Here is a 6,009-nt window from a genome sequence, read left to right as displayed (position 1 = left end):
GGAGACACAATAATTGATAGGAAAAAAAGATGCAGGGGCCAATAGAAAAGCAGGCAAGGGATATAAACAGGTAATTCACAATAAAAGCATGATATGAAGAAATATTCATCCTTATTAGTAATCTGATAAAACTAGGTTAAGAAAGTGGCATCCTAGGGACTTCCCTGGTGGCGCAGTGGTTAAGAATCCGCCTGCCAATGCAGGGGACACGGGTTCGATCCCTAGTCTGGGAGGATCCCACGTGCCGCGGAGCAGCTAAGCCCGTGAGCCACAACTACCGAGCCCTAGAACCTGCGAGCCACAACTACTGAAGCCCGCGTACCTAGAGCCCGGGCTCCACAACAAGAGAAGCCACCGCAATGAGAAGCCCACGCACTGAAACGAAGAGTAGCCCCTGCTCGTTGCAACTAGAGAAAGCCTGTGCGCAGCAAGAAGACCCAACACAGCCAAAAATAAATAAGTAAATAAACAAATAAAAAGAAAGTGGCATCCTAATCTGTCCAATCAGCCAGAGTAACGATGGTTAAATTTGGGGAAAAACTGGCTCTCCTGCTCTTTACTGCTGATATAATTTAAGTTTTCTTCATTCAGCACATAGGTTTTTTTTTTTTTTCTATCCTAAAACAGCCTTAGGGCCATTGTACCACCAGCTTCCTCTTCCTAGAATGTTGTTCCCTTTTGCTCTTATTCTAATTTTTTTCACACTTTAAAAGTCACTTCCTCACAAAGAAATTGGCTGAGAAATCTAGGAAACATAGCTACCCGATCACTCACATCACCTTATTTTACTTCACCCAGCAATTATCACTATCTGGTATTTTTCTTTCATAGTTACCTACATTTACCTTCTCCCCCAGCCTATCCCCTTGCCTCCATAGATACACAGAAACAAGCAAATATAAGCTCTTTGAGAAATGGGACATCTTTGTCTTGTTCACGGCTGTATCTCTAGTACCTGGAAGTGTTTGGAACACAGTGCTTAATAAGTACTTATTGAAGAACTATAGTCATGAGAAATGCTTGTACAAGAATGTTCATAGCAGCCTTATTCATAATAGTCAAAAAACTGCAAACAGCCCACATCTCCATCAAAAGAGGAATGGAAGAACTGTGGTATAGTCACAGTGGAATACAACTAAGCAAAAAAAAGAAATTACTGATACACACAAAAACATGGATGAATCTTTATACTGAAAGAAGCCTTACACAATGTACCTACTGTATAACTCCATCCATATGAAGTTTTGGAACAGGCAAAACTAATTGTGGTGGGAAAAAAAATCAGAGTAGTGGTTGCCTCTTGGGTTGGGTGGGGACTGACTGGGAAGGAGCATTTAGGAACTATCTTGGGTGCTGGTAATGTTCTATGTCTTAATAGGATTTGCGTTACAAAGGTGTTTGCATTTGTCAAAACTCAGCAAATATACATTTAAGATGTTCATTTCATTTTTACTTCAAAAGAAAAAACTGATAGGGATACAGTAGGATAATCAAATAGCTCAGAAATCCCATTAGAGGACTGTAGATAAAGAGGGAACTTTAGGGGGCTTTGGGAGACCACAGTAAGTTAATGATCACTCAAGAATGCAGGTTTGCCTAACCACAAAACCATGCAACAGAAGTATGAGGCATGCCTCAAAACAGTAAAACAATGGTAGCATGAGACCCACATCCTGCCCAGTGAGCTCAGTAAGTTAATGACCCCTAGGACATGCTCTCTGCACACATAAAATACAATAATTTATGGAAAGGTGACACTTCAAAGTGAAAGACTCTCATTGTACTGAGACCTGAAATAATTTTTCCATAGTGCCATGACAGTCCCGGCTTGACCATGTAGGGACAAGAAAAACTCCCCTGCCCAACCTGGAGGAGGAGCTGATAATAGAAACATGACATCTACTCAAGAATTAGGAAGAAGGTGGTCTTTTCCCCCTCCCCACTTTTCCTTTGATTATAAAAATGTAACCCACTAAGTACTCGGGGCAGTACAACGCTCGCCTGCCCGCCTGTAAGCCTCACAAGCGTCCTATTCTTCTTATCCATCACTTTGCCGCTGGCTGAATTCTTTCTGCCCTGAGACATAAAGGAGCAGAGCTCCTGGGAGCGCCCCCCCCCTCAAAAAAAAAACCGCCACCTAGCAGTTTCAATAGTACCTGACATCAATGGATATCAGTTTACAAACTTTGAGATTTCTACAATGAATATGTAACATAAAGAAAAAAGTGTATTGTGTATATTTAGTTCGTGAAGAAAAACATTTTTAATTACTCTCGTGTTGGAGTCGCGTTCAAACTGTCCTTTTATTAGCCGGGACAAATTTCTGTGCATGCACAGGGTCCTTCCTAAGGTCGCCAAGGACAGCATCCACTCTCACCTGTTCCTATTGCCTTGCTATTCAGCGTCCTTCAGGGACCAGGAGGATCTTTACTGCTTGGGAAGATCTTAGCAATGCAGAAAGTGGGACCCCACCACTACCTACCGAATCCCGAGCTGCATTATACCAAGATCCCCGAAAGATTCCACTGCAATTTCAAATTTGAGGAGCGTTATTTTAATGGACCATTTCCTGACTCAGGAAACTTGCCGGCTATGCTTCTCACTGACAGTGGCAGCAGCTAGGAAACGCCAATCCGGTAAAACAAAAACTCCGCGACCGAGAAGGAAGCCGGGCCCAGGAATCCCACTAGTCTCTGCTCGGGCTTCCGGGAAGCGCGGGCCTGCGAGTGCGCATGCGCCAGCACCGGAGGACTCGGTCTCACTCTCCCAGGCTGCCGGGCCAGAGCGGTTCGTAGACTTCCGGTTGCCGAGGCCTAGAATTCTGAGGCTCCCTGCGGATGAGAATTGAGCTGTCCGTACAGCCAGGAAACTCGGGGTTACAGCACCGAGGGGGTCCATGGCTCGAGGTGAGTCCCTGTCCACTGGTGCTCAGCGGGATTTGGGGGGGGTGTCCCTCGCTGCAGCGGCCCCTTCCACGTACCGGGAACTTGGCTACCTGGTGGCACCGCCTTCCCACGACCTTCTCACCGCTCATTGGTTAGAGCTGGCTTCGGGGTTTTCTGGCCCCGCCCATCCCTTTACCCTCCCCGCACCGCCCCCCCCCACCTTCTCCCTTCCTCTCACCCGCCACCCCCGGCCTGGTCAGTCGTTAGGGGCGAGGGCGCCTGCGAGACTGTAGTGGCCCTGGCAACTTTGTGAGACGGTTAGGACTCGGGCAGCGAGACGCGCTCCGCCCTTAAAAGAAAAAAGAGGGGGAAAAAGGATTCCGCTTAGGAAACTCAAGGTTCATTCTGCGTTCTTACAACATTCATTAAAATCTCGAGTCAGAAAATTCTCATAAGGGTGTTTCTGGGACTGAAATCTCATCTACGAAAATAATTTGAGAAATCACTTACTTGTGACATCACTCCCGTAGTTGTCCACCCGTAGGTCTATTAGTCCCAAACTTTGCTGGTTCCATTTCATCTTCCAGACCTCCAAACTCAATGAGACCTCCTCCCAAATTCACTCACTCCCTGACTGAGTAAACAAACGTGCCTTTAAATAAATGTCGATTACTCCCCAAATTATATCTTCAGCCGGATCTCATAATTGTACATCTAACTGCCTGCTGGACATCTCTGGTTAATAGGTGTCCTGATAAGCACTTCATTACCTAGTATGTCTAAAAACAAACTTCAGATTTCCATCATCTTCCCCATCTAAGTAAATGGCAGATCCATTCTTCCAGTTTCTTAAAGCCTTGGAGTTATTCTTACATATCACGTATAATTCATCAATAATCCTGTTGGTTCTATACTAAATGTATGTCCAGAACATGAACAGTTGCTTACCACCTCCATCGCCATACCTTAATCCAAGCCACCATCACCTCTCCTCCTATCATTGTGGTGCCTACCTGGTCACCCTGCTTCCATCCTTGTTCCCCTACCCTCTTCCCAGCAGTGAGTGCGGGCCTCTTCATAAGAAAGTCAAACCCCTCCAGTGGCCTTCCATATCAGTCAGAATAAAATCCCAAACCCTAGCCATCCCTATGAGTTCCAACATGAACTGCCCCATATTTCCTTTCTAACCTTGTGTCCTAAAACCCTGCCCCTGGCTCATTCAGCTCCAGCCACCTGGTGTAGCACCATCCTGCTTCATGGACTTTGGACATGCTGTTCCTTTTGCCTGGAAAACTTTTTGCCCAGTTAAACACATGAGTTTCTTCTTCTGTGCCTTCAGGTCTCTTCCGTGCAGTCACCTTAGCAGAGAGGCTGTCCCTGACCACCCCGTGTAAAATTCAACCACCCACCCTGCAACTTGAGCCTTATCTTCTTTATCTTCCTCATAACCGTTATTCACTGGACATACATATATGTGTGGGTTTTGTTGTCATGGTCTTCTCCCACTAGATTAAATCTCTGAGAGCGGAGTTTTTTTGTTACGTTTGTCCATTGTTATAGTCTTAGTGCTTGACATACAATAGGTGCTCAAGAAACATTTGTTGAATGAATATAATAATAATAGCAAGTACTTTATGGCACTTAATCTGTTACCAGGCACTACTTTAAGCACTTTCCACACATCTTCATTTAATCCTCACAGCCACCCTGTCATTCCCATTCTGGAGATGGGGAGACTGAGGCACAGAAAATTAAGCCACCTGCCTAAGGTCACACAGTTGGTAAGTGGCAGAGCCAGGAGCTGCACCTTGGCAGTCTGGTAACAGAGTACATACTTAAACCACTATGATAAAAAAACCAAAGTAAATTCATCTTCTCTAATAACCATGTAACAAGTTGTTTCCTAGTTTCCTCAACTCCAACACGACCAGAAAAGATACGGAATTCCAATCCAGGAATTTTAAATATTTATGAAGATATTTTTAATAACTGAGCAAATGCTTAATTAAGTTAGGATGTCAAGTGAAAATAGTAGGATATAAAAATATACAAAGTCACTAGAGAGTAAAGCAAACATTATATTTAAAGGAGGGAGGCATGTGCAGTTCTAACTGTGTAGAGAAGAGCAAATATCATTAGGTCTGGAAAAAATGTTTGGGGGTCAGATAGGTTTGGGATACTATGCATACTAAACCCTCTTGTTAGAAATTCATGGTGCATATTGGCATCTAACAATAAAGACTGAGAAATCACACACAAAAAGGGTGCCGTATAATTTATTGTCCTAGACTTCTCTGGTGATCCAGTGGTTAAGACTCCATGCTTCCAATGCAGGGGGCACGGGTTCAATCCCTGGTTGGGGAAGTTCCACATGCAGCGAGGTATGGCCAAAAAAAAAAAAAAGTTTATTGTACAAATGGGGTCACTTTTGTCTAGGATAAATACTAAACCAGTCAGGACAAGAAGATGACCCATGGTCACCCTAAAGAAACCCATTGAGCTTTGTGTCATTCAGCATTTCAAGAACTTATTTAAGCACACAACGCTTTATGTATTTTTTTTTTTCCCCAGCATGGCATTGACACCCTGGTAAGGTGTTTTAAGGACATGAGTTGTAAACCACTGGGATTGGGAATGATTAGGTGGTGTTGGCATTGGTTTATACTCTGATCTGTGAAGACTGCCTATCGTATACAAGACATTATTTTCATATTTTCCTGATTCGTGTCCAGTTAATCCTAATGAAGTCAACACCCCACCACATTAATCATTCCCATAATCTTTGGTGTGTTTTTGACAGGACCCATTGCAGCTACTGACCTGACACCTCTGAGTAGTTTGCATTTCTTTTTAAGTGGAAGAACTTTTTTTGCTCTTTAAAAGTACCATAGGCGGCTTCCCTGGTGGCGCAGTGGTTGAGAATCTGCCTGCCAATGCAGGGGACACGGGTTCGAGCCCTGGTCTGGGAAGATCCCACATGCCGCAGAGCAACTGGGCCCGTGAGCCACAATTACTGAGCCTGCGCGTCTGGAGCCTGTGCTCCGCAGCAAGAGAGGCCGCGATAGTGAGAGGCCCGCGCACCGCGATGAAGAGTGGCCCCCGCTTGCCACAACTAGAGAAAGCC

At 44.7% G+C, this 6,009-nt stretch overlaps 1 protein-coding gene across 4 annotated transcripts in view; it reads left to right on the top strand.

Moving 5' to 3' along the window:
• Positions 1-2,762: 2,762 nt before the first annotated feature.
• Positions 2,763-6,009, top strand: part of RWDD2B (RWD domain containing 2B) — a 15,809-nt gene continuing 12,562 nt past the window's right edge. For 3 of the 4 annotated variants that reach the window (XM_007124738.4, XM_028492598.2, XM_055086386.1), the window contains exon 1: positions 2,766-2,906. The gene's annotated coding sequence lies outside the window, so the exon portion shown is untranslated. Of the gene's footprint in view, positions 2,907-6,009 lie in introns of all 4 variants that reach the window. The other variant, XM_055086387.1, reaches the window with a different exon arrangement.

Source organism: Physeter macrocephalus, chromosome 8 (genome assembly GCF_002837175.3).
Source record: "Physeter macrocephalus isolate SW-GA chromosome 8, ASM283717v5, whole genome shotgun sequence".
Lineage (NCBI taxonomy): Eukaryota > Metazoa > Chordata > Mammalia > Artiodactyla > Physeteridae > Physeter > Physeter macrocephalus.
The sequence above is the reverse complement of the archived record's forward strand: the minus strand, read 5'-3'. Positions and strand labels throughout refer to the sequence as shown.